Source organism: Trachypithecus francoisi, unplaced genomic scaffold, assembly GCF_009764315.1.
Source record: "Trachypithecus francoisi isolate TF-2019V2 unplaced genomic scaffold, Tfra_2.0 Contig01580, whole genome shotgun sequence".
Taxonomy (NCBI): Eukaryota; Metazoa; Chordata; class Mammalia; order Primates; family Cercopithecidae; genus Trachypithecus; species Trachypithecus francoisi.
Window position 1 is genome coordinate 1,356,281 of NW_022681443.1, and position 17,575 is coordinate 1,373,855.

General features: G+C 58.4%; 1 protein-coding gene across 1 annotated transcript in view; it reads right to left on the bottom strand.

The window, feature by feature from the left end:
* The window catches only part of KCNJ4 (potassium inwardly rectifying channel subfamily J member 4), a 29,912-nt gene extending 13,620 nt beyond the window's left edge, over positions 1 to 16,292 (bottom strand). The window contains exon 1 of the mRNA XM_033189554.1: positions 15,748 to 16,292. The gene's annotated coding sequence lies outside the window, so the exon portion shown is untranslated. The remainder of the gene's footprint in view (positions 1 to 15,747) is intronic.
* Positions 16,293 to 17,575: the final 1,283 nt, after the last annotated feature.

The following is a 17,575-nucleotide window of genomic DNA, read 5'->3' on the forward strand; positions in this document are numbered from 1 at the left end:
AGGTGGGCGGATCATGAGGTCAGGAGATCGAGACCATCCTGGCTAACACGGTGAAACCCCGTCTCTACTAAAAATACACAAAATTAGCTGGGCGTGCTGGTGGGCGTCTGTACTCCCAGCTATTTGGGAGGCTGAGGCAGAAGAATCGCTGGAACCCTGGAGGCAGAGGCTGCAATGAGCCGAGATTGCACCTGTGCACTCCAGCCTGGCAACAGAGCAAGATGGAAACGAAAGGAAAAGAAAGGGAAAGGAAAGAGAAAGGGAAAGGGAAAGGAGTTCCAAAAGTCTGAGTTTGGTGTTGAGAAGCTGCAGGAAGGCCAAGTTGTGGCCGTGAAGTGAGCCTGGGAGTGAGCGGACTAGGAAGAGGCCACAGAGGCAGGAGGTGGCAAGGGCTGCGGATGTCACCCTCAGGGCTGGCGGGCTGTCAGGCTTTGCCTGGTCTGGTTTTAAATTTCCATGTGAAATATTTAAGACAAATAGGAATAAGGAGTAATACAATAAAGCCTTTTGGCCAGGCATGGTGGCTCACACCCATAGTCCCAGCACTTTGGGAGGCAGAGGCAGAAGGATCACGTGAGGCCACGAATCCAAGACCATGCTGGGCAACATGGTAAAACCCCATCTCTACAAAAAATGTAAGTTAGCTGAGTGTGGTGGTGCATGCCTATAGTCCCAGCTACTCAGGAGGCTGAGGTGAGAGGACTGCTTGGACCTGTGAGGTGCAATCCCAGCACTTTGGGAGGCCGAGGCGGGCAGATCATGAGGTCAGGAGATTGAGACCAGCCTGGCCAACATGGTGAAATCCCATCTCTACTAAAAATACAAAAACTAGCCAGGCATGGTGCTGGGCATCTGTAATCTCAACTACTCAGGAGGCTGAGGCAGGAGAATCGCTTAAACCCAGGAGGCGGAGGTTACAGTGAGCCAAGGTCATGCCATTGCACTCTAGCCTGGGTGACAGAGTGAGACTCCGTTTCAAATAAATAAAATAAAATAAAATAAAATAAAGCCTTGTGTATCTACCACCAGGCTTAAGAAATACAACATTCGGGGTGGGCGCGGTGGCTCATGCCTGTAATCCCAGCACTTTGGGAGGCTGAGACGAGCGGATCACAAGGTCAAGAGATTGAGACCATCCTGGCTAACATAGTGAAACCCCATCTCTACTAAAAAATACAAAAAATTAGTCAGGCCTGGTGGTGGGTGCCTGTAGTCCCAGCTACTTGGGAGGCTGAGGCAGAAGAATAGAGTGAACCCGGGAGGTGGAGCTTGCAGTGAGCTGAGATCGCGCCACTGCACTCCAGCCTGGGTGACAGAGCGAGACTCCGTCTCAAAAAAAAAAAAAAAAAAAGGAAATACAACATTTCTAGCCAGGTGTATTGGCTCATGCCTGTAATTCCAACACTTTGGGCGGCTGAGGCAGGTGGATTGCCTGAGCCCAGGAGTTTCAGATCAGCCTCGGCAACATAGTGAAACATTTTCCCTAAAACGTAAAAAATGGGCTGGGCATGGTGGCTCACATCTGTAATCCCAGCACCTTGAGAGGCTGATGCGGGTAAACCACCTGAGGTCAGGAATTCGAGACCAGCCTGGCCAACATGGTAAAACACCATCTCTACTGAAAATGCAAAAATTAGCCAGGCATGGTGGCGCCTGCCTGTAATCCCAGCTACTCAGGAAGCTAAGGCAGGAGAAGTGCTTGAACCCAGGAGGCAGAGGTTGCAATGAGCCAAGATCTCGCCACTGCACTCCAGCCTGGGCAACAGAATGAGACTCTATCTCAAATAATAATAATAATAATAATGAATAAAAATAAAAGATAAACATTCCCAATATAATCCCAGCGGCACCCTGGCCTTTGTCTAAGCCGGCCTTTGAAGCGTGCACTGTCCAGAGTACAGCGCCAGTCGCTGTGATGAAGTGTGTTAGGCTGGTGAGAAGACCATGATGGTAGCTTGGAGCTACCAGGATGGCGGCCATGGAGCTCAAGAGGAGATGAATTTGGGACACACGCATTCTGGGTGAAGAGTCCGCAGGGTTTGGGGGTGGAAGAGGGTTGTCGAGAGTGGCCAGTAGTGGTGGAAGACTGAAACGGGGCCAGGTTTTGGGAGCGACGGTTTACAGTGTGCAGTGGCTTTGAATGTCCAAATGCAGATGTCTACCCCACGTCAGATCCTGAGTCTTCAGAGAGAGAGCGGGCAGAGCTGGGTGCATGAGATGGTGAACGCTGGTGACAGGTTGAGTTGTGAGGGTGGGCAAGACCGCCTGGGCCAAAGGCATGGAAAAGGAGAGAGGGTCTCAGCCCTGGCCCCAGCAGCCCCACAGATGGCAGAGAAGCTGAGGAGCAGATGAGGGGGACGGCCAGAGAGCAGGAGCAGCAGGGGAGGGAGGCTGGCTCACAGCCAGGAGAGGGAGCTCTCAGCAGAGTTGCCCGGTAGGCCCTGCCCAGCCTGGAGTACCTGAGGACTGAGCGCGGTAGCCACAAGTCCCTCCTCCACTTGGCTTCCCTCCCTCCCCAGCCAGAAAGAGGGAAATCTCTTCCCTGGCCGGGCAGAAGGGGAGGTGCTGGGGAGGGGCTGGGAGCTGTGCTGGGCGGGGGTCAGGGAAGTTGCAGCAGCGGTGACCTTGGCACAGCCCAGGTGTGATCATCATCTGACCCTCATTCTTGCACTCCAGTCTGGGTGGGGCTGGGGGTAGGAGTGAGGTGGTGGTTGCTGCTCCCCCATCCCATTGCCTCATCCTCAGCTGTCAGCAAACAAGACTCCAGGAGTTGGGGCTGCTGGCTGGTGGGGGGTGTCTCCCAGAACCCTGGGGGATGGGGGCTAATGTCCCCCACTCACACACACACACACACACACACACACAGGATTTCCCTGGGATGCTCGGCTGGGCCCAGCAGGTGCCCCCTAAAGAAGTGACGCGGGAGCAGGGAGGAGTGAGGAACAGTCAGGACTGAGTTCGAGCCCCACTCCCTCGCTTATCCAGCAGAGGCCACTGGGTGGTATCGCCTGCTGGGCCCTCCTGGGACTCCAGCCCAAGACTCACACGTGGGGAACGAGCAGCGTTGCCTTCAGCGGCGCCGCTTGGAAGCGGCCCAAATGGCCATCCACGAATGGCACAGCACACAGACAGAAAAAGCCAGGAGGGAGCTCTGTGAGGAGCAATGTAGGTCTTCAAGATGTATTTTTAAGCAAAAAAAGGCAACAGTGATGAGCGGTGAGTATAGTAGCTACCATTTGTGTAAAAAAGGAGAGAGAGGAAATTTATAGATACACATATTTGCTTGTCTCTGCTTGTCTGTGGATGGTGACCCAGGAAGCTGGTGACATTGGCTGCTCCAGGGAGGGAAAGCAGGTGGCTGGGGACAGGGTGGGAGGCAGAACTGTCACTGTATTCCCATTGTGTCTTTTTGAATTTTAGAACCGTATGAATGTATTACCTGTGGGGAAATGCACATGAAGTTTTAAAATTAATGTGTACACATGCATATTTTCCAGAGGATGGTCATAGCATTCATAAGGTTGTCAAAAAGGACTGTGGCCCCGAAAGTCTGAGAACACTTCACCTATGGGCTGCGTGGCTTTGGGAGAATTTCTTAACCTTTCTGAGTCACATCCGTAAAATGGGAAGGGATAACACCCAGTGCACAGGCATGCTGCCAAGGCGAACAGCGTGGGCAGGGGTTTGTCAACTGTAAAGTGCAGAAGCCTTTCTTTCTTTTTTTATTTTTTGAGGCAGGGTCTTGCTTTGTCACCCAGGCTGGAGTGCAGTGGCCACTATCACGGCTCACTGTAGCCTTGACTTCCCAGGTTGAAGCGATCCTCCCGAATAGCTGGGACTTCAGGTGTGTGTCGTCGTGCCTGGCTAATTTTTAAATTTTTTGTAGAGACAGGCCCTCCCTGTTACCCAGGCTGATCTTGAACTCCTGGGCTCAAGTGATCCTCCTGCCTCGGCCTCTCACAGTGTTGGGATTACAGGCGTGAGCCACCGTACCCGGCCTGCAGCCCTTCTTGAAGGGGATGACTTACTCTCCACTCTTCCTCACCTCCTAGTCTCCCCTCAGCCCCCTCTAGGGCTCCCCTGCGCCCCCTTCCCTCTCAGCAGCTCTGATGGAGGCTCTGGACTGGCCCTTGTCTTTCTCGAGTCCTCCAGGCCTGAGGGTCCCTCGCCAGGTCGCCCCTTGCTCTCCTGCCTCTGGCCTCTCCATGCCCCCACACCGTGCAGTGCCCAGCTTGGCCAGCCCACCTCCCTTCTCTTCTCCCCAGTCCTCCCTGTGATCTCATCCAGTCCTGTGGCTTAAAATACCACCTGGCCTGCACCTCCGCCCCAGGCAGCTACAAGCCCACTTGGCTCCTGCTCCCTGTGTCTGCTGGACAGTAAAGAGGCATCGCGAACCCGGTACTGCCAAGCCCAAGCCATGCTCCTGTCCTCCCTTCTCCTGTCTTCCCCATCTCAGTCTGTGACTCTTCCCAGGAGGTCGCTCAGGCCTGACATCTGGGCGTCATTCTCCAGCCTTCCCTAAGCCCAACAGCAACAGTGGGATAATAACTAACACACACTTAGTGTTCACTGAGGGCCAAGCACTCACGGGTCCACACCTGCAAGGTAGGTGCTATTATCATCATCCCACAGCGGACTCGGGAGCTTGCCCAAAGCAGGTGAACCTCGGGGCCCCGGATGCATCCCCTCACCCAGTCATCCATCCCAAAGAGCCACATCACTATTGCAGCCCGCAGCCTCTGCCTGCCGCCTCCTCCCACAGCCTCCCCCCACCTCCCGCAGTCCATCTCCACATCACTCCCCGATCAGAGCTCTTGGTCTCCCTAGGGCACTCGGGATGAATGCCTGGCCTCGGGGGAGGTCCTGCCCTCTCTGACCTCACCGCCTCCACTCCCCAACCACTGGAAGAGAACCTTCCTTCCCGTCCCTTTAACGCACCGAGTTTATTCATATCGCTGGGCCTTTGCACTGGCTGTTCTTTCTGGTTGAAATTCTCTTCTCCAAGACTCCACCACTCGGGCCTTCCTACCATTCAGATCTTGATTCAAAGGCTGCCTGTCCCAAGGGGCCCCGAGGCCCTCCCTCCCCATCCAGCTCTCAGATCTTCCTGGCAGCCCTCAGCAGCCAAAGCAGTTTCATTTGCAACCTCATTAAGAGCAGGAACTTTGTCTCCCTACTTCACCCCAACTCCCAGAGCCTGGCACAGAGTAACTGCTTCATAAACATCTAACGACTGACAAGATAACCCAGCCCATCACAATTCCCGGGAAGGGTCTAACTGGGCCATGTGACAGATCGTGACCAAGGAGAAGCTATTTTTGACACAGTAGTCAGGGAGAACTTCCCAGTGGAGGTGGCCTCTGAGCAGTGACCAGGAGACCCTCTGTGTCACTGTACAAGAGCACAGTGGTCATGAGCAGAGGGGAGAGAGGACGGGATGTCAGAGGGCTCAAGTCTCTGCCTCACCCTCCACGGAGCATGGGCCTCTCTTCCCAGGTGTCCCTCAGGTGTCAGGGGCTCGGGGGAGGATGTCCTGGCTTCACCCAAGGATGGGTGGCAGGGACATGTGTACAGGACCTAGTGGGAGAAGGCATGGCAGACAGAGGCCTCAGAAGGACGAGAGACAGCAGGAGGAAGAGTCAGCCCCTGCCCATGACCCAGTGCTGGGCCACAGCCCCAAGGGACTGTCACTAACAAAATGCCTGCCATGGGGGGACCACGGGCTGTGTGCACCTCTTTACTTCTGACCACCTCCCCACTGACTCCTCAGGCCAGAGAATCTCCAGCTCCAGCCAACCCCCATCCATCCATTCATTCATCACCCTAACCGTCCCCTGAGCTGGCATAGGCTTTGCCTTCCTGCCAGGTGCCAGATGTGTCTCAGCACAGCACAGTGCCTTGCCTCGGAGGGCGCTCTGTAAATAATTGACTGAACATTTATTGAGCACCTACTGTATGCTGAAGGGAAGCAAGTAAGTCACAAACCTGCTTTGCTGAGCTCCATGCACCCATGTGTGCATGCATGCGTGTGTGTGTGGGTGGGTATGTGTGAAAAGGCCTAGAGAGAAGGTCCCAGGAAGATGGGGGCAAGCAAGAGAGCACAAGGACAGAGCAGGGCTGGGCCTGGGCTGAGCGGAAAGCAGGGAATTTGGCCCAGCCTGGGATCTAGGCCCTGGGGAGAAGTGGTGACTCTGGAGGAGCGTGGGGCCCTGGACCTGGGTGGTCCACTGAGCAAGGGACAGGCGGCTACTCCTGAGGGCAGGACAGCAGCATCCTGGAAGTCGTGGCACTTACATCTTTAGGAACCAAACATCCAGGGAAATAGGAACCTGCGCATCAGAGCCTCTATCGGGGCACCTCCTGGATTTCTATATGGGACAGTAGCTTTCAAGCTTTTTGACCAAAATCCGCAGTAAAAGCAAACATCCTGTTTGTTATTTTAACGTACTTTATATTTATTTTTTAGATATAGAGTCTTGCTCCAATGCCCAGGCTGGAATGCAGTGATGCGATCACAGCTCAACTGCAACCTTCTGGGCTCTTGCCATCCTCCCGCCTCGGCCTCCCAACGTGCTGGGATTACAGGCGTGAGCCACTGCACCCGGTTATATATTTAGAGCTGAAGTAAGAGCGTCACAAAATAGTATTTACCCTCACTACATGCATAGTATTTTGAAATTTTCTTTTTAATTTCATTTTCAGAAAACAAGTAGTGCAACTCACTAAATCAGTTTCCCAGCCCACTAATGGGGCAGGACCTGTGTGCAATTTTTAAAGCACTGGCCTGAGTGGGGGTTAGGAGCTGTGAAACGGGATCCAGCGTGTGTCCTGAAGCTGTGACTGGAGGTGTTTGGACCCCGGGCTTTGTGACGCACAACCATGGGGGCAATTGTTGGATGTAACGGGGGAATACTGGGAAAAGTCTGTTAGATCCCCCAGCTCACAGGACTGCCACTCTGCAGCCCAAATAACAGGGATTCTTTAGGTTCTGGGTCCAATTTATTCCCCTGGTCTTGTACTAGAGCCCCGCCTGCCCCCCAACAGATGCCATTCAGCAGTTGCTTACACATCTCCCAGGACAGGACGCTCACCTCCTTCTCAGGCAGCCTACTTGACTGCGAGGAGTAAGCTCTGCCCGGGCTGCTGATGCAGCTGCCAAGCGGAGCCCCTCCCGTGACTGGCTGGTCACTCTCCTCTGTCCTCTAGCCTGTTGTCTCAGGGACCCAGGACAGCTCTGGCAAGCGGTCCCCTCTCTGCCCCACCCAGTTCTCTCTCTCTGCTGCCCAGCCACTGCCCGGTGTCTCTTGGGGGCAGCCTTGGAGCCCAGCCAGAGAGAGGCCCTTTCCAAGGTCAAGTGGGCTCAGGCTCTGCAGCCTTATGGCGGGGCTGGCACTCAGCCAGCCCTGCCCCACCCAAGCAGTTCTGGGGGCCTGGGGGAGGGAGGGCCGGGGGAGGCTTGGCTGTTCAGAGAAGTGGTACCCCACGGCAGTGGCTGGTGATAGGGGTCTGGAAATCAGGCCCAGCAGTGCCCTTGAGTGGTTGGGCCACAAAGTAGTTCATATCAGCGAGCTATGATACATTCATTCACTCACAGGATCTTCCCAGTCACCCTCAGAAACAGACACAAAGGGCCAGGCGCGGTGGCTCATACCTACAATCCCAGTGCTTTGGGAGGCCGAGGTGGATGGATCACATGAGGTCAGGAGTTCAAGACCAGCCTGGCCAACATGGTAAAACCCTGTCTCTACTAAAAATGCAAAAATTAGCCCGGCATGGTGGTGCGCACTTGAAGTCCCAGCTACTCGGGAGGCTGAGGCAAGAGAATCACTTGAACCAGGAGGCAGAGGTTGCAGTGAGCTGAGATCGCGGCACTGCACTCCAGCTTGGGCAACAGAGCGAGACTCCATCTCAAAAAAAAAAAAAAGAAAGAAAGAAACAGAGGCAAAAGCCCATCCTTACGGGGCAGGGGATGAAGGCTCAGAGGTGAAAAGCTGCCCCAGATTCCACAGCTGCTCAGGGGTGGAGCTGGACAGGAACCCAGATCTTCTGTGTCCCAGTCATGGGCCTTACCTGGGACAACTGAGGCTGGAGGAGCCTTGGGGTAGGGGAGTGGGAGGCGGGCCACTCCTCCTGTCTTGCTGAGAGCAGGCTGGGTCTCTCTGCCCCAGAGGCAGGGCGAAGGACAGAGGGAGGCAGGGATCAATTAGCAGAGCCTTCCAGACAGGAGTGGGCTTCCCCGGAGATGGGGAGCTCCCCGTGAGGAACAGTGAGGAGGGACTTGAGGCCCATTTGTCAGGGTAGCTGCAGAAGGGTATCCATGGGCATGAGGTTTGAAGGATGCCCAAAGCCCCTCTGCCTGCTCCATTTCACCCCCAGCCAGGGCCCCTCCAGCCTGTGCCCACCACCTCCCCTGCATGGCCCCAAGGAGCCCCTAATTGCGGACCCCATGCCATCTGTCTCCCAGGCTGAGTGGTACCTTCACGCTCACAGGGCAGAGGGTCCTGGGCTTCGCAGGCCTATGTGGAGAGGGGAGGCTCCTGGGGGAGTCTAGGGTGGGGGCTGGGAGAGGAGCTGCAGCGGGGTGGGGAAAGCTTCACTGAGGTGTCCCAGGGGCTAACTCTGCCACCAGCTTGAAGATGGGCACACCTTTCACCTAGGCCTGAATCTCCCCATCAGTAAAATGGGGTCAGCTCCCCACAGCACATGCACCCGACCCCATGGCCCAACTAAAGAACCCTCCCGGCCGGGTGCAGTGGCTCACCCCTGTAATCCCCGCACTTTGGGAGGCCGAGGCAGGCAGATCACAAGGTCAGGAGTTCAAGACCAGCCTGACCAACACGGTGAAACCTCGTCTCTACTAAAAATACAAAAATTAGCCGGGCGTGGTGGCAGACACCTGTAGTCCCAGCTACTCAGGAGGCTGAGGCGGAAGAATCACTTGAATCTGGGAGGCGGAGGTTGCAGTGAGCTGAGATTACACCACTGCACTCCAGCCTGAGAGACACAGTGAGACTCCATCACAAACAAACACACAAACAAACAGAAAACAAAAAACAAAACCCTCCCATCCCTGCAGCCTAGGTCGCTGGTGCATGAGCTTCTCCCAGGACAGGCAAAACAGGAAAAAGCTGAACACGCCCCACTATCCCCATGGGTGGCCCCCGATACACAGACGGGCAAAGAGAGGCCCCCAGATGAACAGTGGCCTAGCTGAGGTCATGCGGAGCCAGTGAGGGGCTGAGCTGGGATTCGATCCCAGGCCCCTGACTCAGGCCACCCTTCCTACTGCTGTGACCAGAGACTGCTGCCCTTCCCTTTGCTCCCATCTGGGGATTTTCTTGGGAGAGGGCGCTTAAAGAGGCCCAGACCCTGCTCCCCTCCCCCAAACCCCATAGCTCTGGGGAGTGTCAGAGAGAGGAGGGGCCGGCAGCCCTGGGGGCCATCAGGACACAGAAGAGTCAGGAGCAGCTCCGGGTTGACAGGCTCTGCCACCATTGCTGTGTGATCCTGGGCAAACCCTGGTGGTCTCTGGACTCGGTTTCTCCATCTCCCAGGAGAGGTAATGGAGATAAGGCCAGTGCAGGGGCAGACAGGAACTGCTGGGTGGAGCTTGGTGGGGGCTTCTCCTCCATCCCAGTCCCAGGGAGCTCCTCCGCCCAACTGCACCTCCCATGCCCCATCTCCCCTCTGCCCTGCTGGGGGCCTCCCACTGGGCTGGCACAGGCCTAGACCAAAGCTCCCAGCTGATAGGTCACCATGACAACGCTGCCTTCTCCCTTCACAGCTCCTGCTGGGGTCGGGAACACCAAGGACCCCCTTCCCTGGTAGCCCCTAAAGACCTCTTGACCTGCCAGTGTCTCTCTGGGGCACCTCACCCTCCCCTGCCTGCCGAGGAAAGGCGTCCCAGCTGTTGGCAGCAGGGCTGGTCAGGGACCGGCCAGCAGCCACAGGGAGGAGTGGGTGAGCTGTTGCGGGGAGGGAAAGGGGAGGCTCAGGCTGGCAGACATGTACCCACCTCCCTTCAGGTGGCCAATGAGGGTCCTGGAGGGGCTGGCTCTGGGTGCACAGTAGGACAAAGCATACGTGGCTGTTTCTACCCAGGGGCCTGGAACCAATCCTTGCTTCTCTCTGAGCCTCAGTATTCTCATCTGAGAAGTGGGGGTGATGGTTCTCCCAGGGTGGTGGAGAATTAAGTGAAATCATGAATATGAAGCCCAGTGCAGAGCCTGGCACTCAGCCTCCCTCCTGCAGCAATACCCTGAGAACACTGCTCTTACCCCAGCCACCAAGCACCGGCACCAGCCATCTGAGCAGCCCTCATGCCTGCGCATGCGCGTGTGCCTGTGTCTGTGTCTACGCCTGAGCATGCACGCGCAGGCTGAGAGGGGGCTGTGAGCAGGTGGGGCAAAGGGTGCAGAGGGAGGGGCAGGGGCTACACCCCAGCACTCCTCCCCACCAGTTTCCCAGCTTGTGTGGTCTTAGAATCAGGCAAAGCCCATCCATTCAAATCCAGCCTGTTTCCAGCCAGCCACTTCCCCTTGCTGAGCCTCAGTTTCTCCTTCTGTAAATGAGAACCATCTATGTCAACAGTCTTCCAGGTTCACGACAGGGACCCCGTGTTGGGCCGTGGGGCCAGGACTGGTCAAGACCTTTGGGAGTGGGTGGCCAAAACCAGAGCAAGCCGGAGCGTGAGCCCACCCCTGCTCCCCATGCTGCACCCCACCCACCACCCCGTGAGCGCCTGTGTGCGCGCCTGCAGGAGCGCGCGTGTGTGACTCAAGGTCTATTCATAGCCGAGCTCCACCAGCTGCAGCGTCACAAGCAGAGGGGCCTCAGCCCATATTATTATTTCAATTACCATCTGAATTAAAAGTTTGAGCAGCGATCAGCCCACGTAGCAAGGGGAAGAGGGAACAGGAGAAAAATAAAGATGAAAAGGAGAAGGGCTGTGCCTGGCGATCCCCCACACCCCAAGGAGGGCTGAGTCCGCAGAGGAGGCTTAAAGGTTACGCCAATCCCCAGGATTCCCGCCTGCCCTTGCTCAGGACCCAGAGTCCTCCCATCATTGGGAGAAGCGCTTTTCAGCAGCAGCCCAAGCACAGCTACTCTGTGGAAATAGATTGTTCAGCCCAGGTTCACGTGGATGGGGGACATTACTCGGAGAGGGTGAAGGACTGACCTAAGGTCACACAGAGAGCCGCCCAAGGAAGCTGTCTCCAAGACCCTCTCCTGCCAGCCAGGTCCCACTGACCTCACTAGGCTCTGTAACACGTGTGCCATTTCCCTTCTGCTCCCCTCTCCCTGCGCCCTGAGCCCATAACTTTCCTCCTGCAGCCCTAGCCTGCAGCCAGCCCTCTCTCAGCCCTCTGCATCCCCGACCTCACACCTCATGCCACCACCGTCAGCCCAAAGGCCGCTCCTCACTCACTGGCATAGGGGACAGAGCCCTGGGCCAGGAGACAGGCAGCCTGGCCCTAATCTAACTCTCTGGGCACCTTCAGGCAGGTCATTCCTTGTCTCTGAGCCTCAGTCTTCTCATCTATGAAATGAGTTCTCCCCTACGATGCATGGTGGTATCTGTCTTCAGAATGGAGCCCCCAGAGGAGCCAGAGGATCCCTGAGGGAGTGTCACGCTGTGGGGGCGACTAGACCATCTCCTGCCAAGCCCCAGCCCAGGGGAGGAGCGCTTTCCACTCTTTCCCCAGGGAAGCCCCAGAGACCCCCCGAGAATTCAACTAGTCTGAACTCACACCCAGGCTCCTCTGCTTTCTTGCTGTGTGACCTTGGACAAATCACATAGATTCTCTGAGCCGTGGCTCTCCCATCTGTAACATGGGGACATCAAATCAACATTGCCATGGAGAATTAAATGGGAATTTGCAAAAGCTCCTAGCCCAGTGCCTGGCGAGCAAATGTGTTTCCTCACTGGGAAGCAGGGAAGTGATGAGCACTGCTTCCCAGCTCCTCTTTGGGAAATACCAAAGGCTCCTAGGATTTTGGAAGTGGGGATGTTACTCGGCCTCACCTGGAAGGCGAGAATCACCTGGCAGGTGCTCACCTGGCTCTGCTTGAATACCTCTGGGATTGAGGAGCTCACTATCTGACAAAACATCCACAGCTGCTTCCCATCTTTCTCCACCTCCAGCTCTGGGAATTTTCTAGAATGGAGCATAAGCTTCCAGCTTAACCCCAAATCCAACCTGTCCTTGCCTGGGACTGCCTGAAACTGGCTTTAAAATGAGACTGAAAGGAGTTCTTCAAAGAGACCAATAGAGGGAGGGGATTAGTGCCCAAGGACAGTGGGGGTGAGGGGATCTGGAGAGAAGGGAGGGAGAAAGGAGGCGGCCGAAGTCAGAGCTGGGCCCTCAAAGCTCCCGGGTCCTGTCTGGGCTTGTCACAGTGTTACACAGGGACATGTGTCTGCTTCCAGGTGGGGCTGGGAGCCAGGAGCCCTGGATTCAGGCCCTGGCCCTGCTTCCTCCACCCCCAAACCATCACTGTGACCCTGGTGGGTCCACTTCCCCCTCAGGCCTCAGTTTCCACTTTTGTAAAACGATGGCCCTGACTCTGCTTCCTCTACCCCCAAACCATCACTGTGACCCTGGTGGGTCCACTTTCCCCTCAGGCCTCAGTTTCCACTTTTGTAAAACGAAAGCATCAGACCAGTGATTCAAGCTCCAAACCTTCTGTCTGAATCCAGGCACCCTCCCACTCTACCCTGTCCACCCCCCGCCCAGCATGCTGGGTCCACGGGCCCCTGAGTGTCTGTTTGAGGGTCAGAGCCCCTATCTCTAGCCCTGTCTCCTGCTTTCATAGCTGTTGCCTTTGAGGATTCTGTCATCCCCATTTTACAGGTGGGGAGATGGAGGCATGAGGCGGTGAAGCCAATTGCTCAAGGTCAGAGGGTGATTTGAAATCCAGGGCTCCCTACTCTGGACCCAGGAGAGCCGCAGAACTTAAGGGCAACTTCCTTCAGGAGAATCACCAAGATATTAAGTGACCGGCCGTTCTCTATACTTATGTGGACTCTGCATGGGGCAAGGGGCTGCCCAAGGTCACACAGCAAGGCACTGACAGACCAGGGTCCTCAACCAAGCACCCCTGCCCCCAGGCTCCATCCAGACAGGGGGCTGGCAACATGACCTGACTTTCTGCCCTGGTCCTGGGATCTCCCCAAGACTGGAGCCCACATCCTGCCTCTAGCCCCTGCTTGGCTGCCCCCAGAAGCCCCCCAGCATCTAGGACTGACGTGGAAAGAGGGAGCAGGAAGACAGGAAAGAAAGTTGAGGGCTGGCCACTTGCCCCTGGCCCTCTGGCCCTCCCCTCCTGCTCTCCTCGTGCAGGGGGAGCGGCGGCGGTGGTGATGTAATGCACTCGGCTTTCGTCCCGGTGCCAATCTCAGAAGAGAGACGACAGATTGCGTGAGCCAAATTTGGCATCCTAGGGGGAGAGGCATGAAAAGTGGAGATGTGGAGGAGCAGAGAGGAGCCTGGGGTGGTGCAGGAGGAGCCCCCTGCCCTACAGCCCCGAAGTGCCTCCCCTCCCTCCTCTCAGGGCCCCCATCTCTTCCCCAGCTCGCCTGGCCCTGGGCCTCCCCTCCTCACTCTGAGGGGCCAGCCTGGCTGCTCCCCGGACCCCTTGAGCCCGGCGCTGCCAGGCCTACCCGCCACCCCCACCCCACACTGCTCCAGCTCTGTTTCCCACCGCTGCTAGTTTCCTGGTTACCATGTTGCTGGTTGTCATGTCGCTTACATGTCCTCGTGACTCAGTGGTCCCCGCAGAGGGGCCCCCTCCTCCTCACACCCCCCTTAGCACTCGCCCCCGCCTCCCCCAGATCCACATTAAGAAGCAGCCCGCCCTGTAAGCCTACACTGTTCCTCCTCCCTTTCCTTCTTATCCTAAGCTAAGACATCTTCTCACAGCATCTCCCAGAGCTACTTCATTCTCTCTTTCGCAAATGTCTACGAACCTACTATGCTCCAGGCTGGCGCACGCGGCTTTCACAGAACTGACACAATCTGGAAAGTGCTCAACACCCTGATGAAGTCAGTATCATCATCCCTATTCTCCAGTTGAAGAAACTGAGGTTCAGAGAGGTCAAGCCACCCACCCAAGGTCACCCAGCAGAAACTCAACCAGCTCTGCCTGGTCACAGTCACTCCAGAGGATTTTCTGAGAGAAGAGCTGTCTTTTCAAGGATAACCCAAAGGGCCATGAGGAATAGTACCCCAGATTCCCACTCTAATCCTGGACACTCCTCCTTGGTCAGCTCTCTATTTCCACCATATTCCCACTGCCGCACGTCCACCTCCACCCACTAGCTGTTCATCTGTCTTTTAAGGTAAAGTGAGTCTTTACTCCCATCTCCCCAGCGCTTTCCCCAGCCTGTGAACAGCCCTCTGCTCATGGAGCCCAGGGCCTGCCTTGGAGGTCACTGGGGCAGGGAGTGATGTCCCCATGCCACAGACATGGAAGTTGACAGTTGGGAGGAAAGTGACCAGCCCAGAGGGCTGCTCTCCCAGCCAGCTGAGCCAATTTCTGGGAGCCTGAATGGAGGACATATGAGACCCACTGCCCAGTGTGGAAAACCCCAGAGAGTCCCTCCTCCCAATGAGAATGGAGTGGAATGTTCTAGGCTCAGCCCTTCCAACTCCAGCTGGGATATGGGTCAGCTCAGTGGCCAACAGTCTCTGTTCCCACCATGCTGCACCCATCTCTTACCCCAGCTGCCCTGTTCCACCTTTTGCTCCCCTCATCACAGGCCAAGCCAGAGCCACAGCAAGGCCCTTTGGCCCCTAAAGTCCTGCTAACTGCCTCCAAAAGGCCTGAAGCCATGGAGGTCATGGGACTCGATGTGGGGGAGAACACACACACACAGCTCCAGCCCTTCTCTGGGCCTCCCTCCCTGAGTTCCCCACTTCCCCCAAACCTGCTGCTGAACATTCTACTGCTCTTGAGGCCCTGCTCTGTCAGCTGGCAAGGCTGCCCTGCAGAGCCCTCCGCTCCACCCCACCCAGTTTGCCACTTCTCAACTCCCTGCATCCTCTCCATCCTGAAGCGGGGACACTGGGGGCAGAAGTGTGGGTAGGGGGCAGGGAGGCTGACACTGGTGGGGGTATATTTGGCAGGTTGCAGGGGAAGTTCTCCCTGAGGGAGGCTCATTGAGACCTCTCTTGCCTTAGGGTGCTCCCTACACTCGGAGGAAAAAGCAGCCTCTGCCTCCCTCCCGAGCCGCAGTTTCTATCACTACGAATGCAGTGCCTCCTCTACCGATCCCTGCCCCTGCGCCCTGGGGTCGTGTGGCGCAAAGCAGGCGCTCAACACATGAGAAGTGGGATTTCGTTTTTCAGATCATAGGGCCATTTGCAACGAGGCTGCAGCTGGGGAGGCGGAAAGGCGCCATCCCCCACCTTGCCACAAGTCACCTGCCTTGAAGCTCCCCGGCATGACAACTGAGGTGGGTGGAGGCAGGGAAAGGTCATGGCCGGGGCAGGAGGTCAAGACCCCTTCCACCCACCTCTTTCCCCCTTTCCAGTACACAACCCAGACCGCGACGCTCCCAGACGGACAGAGCCCGCCCGCTCCCGGGGAGTCACGGGACCGCGCGCGCGGCGCCGGGCAGCCGGGACCCAGCTCGGGATCAGGTGCGGAGCGGGCGGGGCCGGAGCGGCGGGCCCGGGACACACAGACACGCACGCGGCGGGACAGACTGACGGACAGCGCCCGGGGTGGGCGAGCGCGGCTTACCGCTGGGCGGAGGGTCCGACGAGAGTCCGGGAGGCGGCGAGCGGGCGCTACATCCCACGGCGGGATCCGGCGGGCGGCGTCCCGGGCGCGGAGAGGGGAGTCCCGGTGCCTCCTGCCTCCGAACTCGGCCGGCCGGCCCGCGCCCCCCTCCCCGGCTGCCGCTCGGTCTGCGCGTGGGTCTTGGGGTCTCCGCGCGTCCCGGCCGTCCCGCGCCGCTCCCCGCGGGCCGCCCAACTTTCAGCGCTGCCCCGCGCCGCGCCCTAGGCGCCGCCTCGGCGTCAGCATCGTCGGGCCCGGCCCAGAGCGCGGGGGTCCGGGGGCCCGGGGCGCCCCACCGCCCGCGCCCCCCACCCCTGCCGCAGGCGCACTCCCCGCCGCCGACCCCCGCTGCGCGCCGCTCCCTAGCTGTTACCCGCTCCTGGTCGCGCGCTCTGCCCCCGGCCCTGCGCTCCGCTCCCGGCCCCGCTGCGCTCGGCCCCGGCCCCGCGACCCCTCGGCCTCCCGGCCTGGGGTCGCCCTCCCCGCCCCCGCCGGCCGGGCTCTGCCGCCACCTCTCCGACCGCTCTTGCGTCTCTCTCCCGCCGCCGGGATCTCCGCCGCCCTCGCGTCCCCGTCCCTCTCTCGGCCTCCCTGCCTCCTGCGGCCCCGCTCGCCCTCTGCCCGCGGGGTCTCCGTCTCCGTCGCGGTCGCCCGCTGGCCTCCTCCCGCCTCCCTCTGCCCGCGCTGCCGCTCTCCCCTGCGCGTCTCTGTCCGTCTCCCTCGCGGCCTCTGTCCTTCTCTGTCTCTCCCCCTCCCTCTCTCCGTGCGGCCCCCTCTGTCTCGGACCCCGGCCCCCGCCTCGGCCGCGTCCCCGGCTCGCCCGGGAGCCCGAGCTCCCGCCGCCCGCGGCGCGCCGAGAACTCCCAACTCGCGGCACGCCGCCCCGCTTTGCGAGACTTTCGCCCCTCCTCACACGTGACCCGCGCCCCACTGCGGAGGCCGCGCGTCCCCCAGCCCGGGAGCCCCGGCGGCCCGCGGGGACTCGCCCTGCCCGCCCCTCGGCCTAACCCGGCCTCAAGCCCCTTCCTGCGGGGCCCGCGGCGCTGAGCAGGGGCTGGGGCTGGGGGCTGCTGGCCCCGCTCCTGCCCTGGATCCTGCCCGGGTTTTCCTCCTCACCCCAGGAGCGCTCCTCCCAGAACCCGTTCCTGATCCGCTCCCGGGTTTTGTGGGCCCCCCCCAGGGGGCAGGTGGAGAGGGTTCCTCTGAGCCGGGAAGGGGATGGGTGGGAGCTGGTCCATCTGGGGTCCCACAGAGTCCGGCCCCTCTCCTTGGCAGTCCTCATACTCTCCCGAAGTACCCCACTCCGGGAGTCCGAGGTGGCCCTATTGGAGGGACCCCTCACGATCACTCAGTCACCATTGCCCCATTTTACAGACGGCGAGACTGGGTACCAGAGAGGGTCAGAAACTCGGCCAAGGTCACCCAGAGATGACAGAACAAGGCCAAATCCTAGTCTCTTGTTCTCGCGTTCTCCATTACCCCAAGCTGTCAGGCCTGGGCCCCACAGTCTGGGGTGTCAGGGAACCCCCAGCAGCACCTGTCAAACCAGCTACTTCCTGACCATCCTGCCACGTCACTCTAGCCCTCTGAGGAGACAGGAGGGAAAGTGCTCCTCCTTCCAGGGTGGTAGGACGAGAGAACACCTGCAGTTAGACAACCAGCAGAACTTCCCTGGGAGTCTGGCCATCACCAACTGGCCCCAGTGCAGAGAGGGAGAGACCGAGGCCCCAAAGCCAAGTGGAGAACTGATGAAATCTGAAATCCCCTCTGGCTCTCCTGAGCCGTGAGG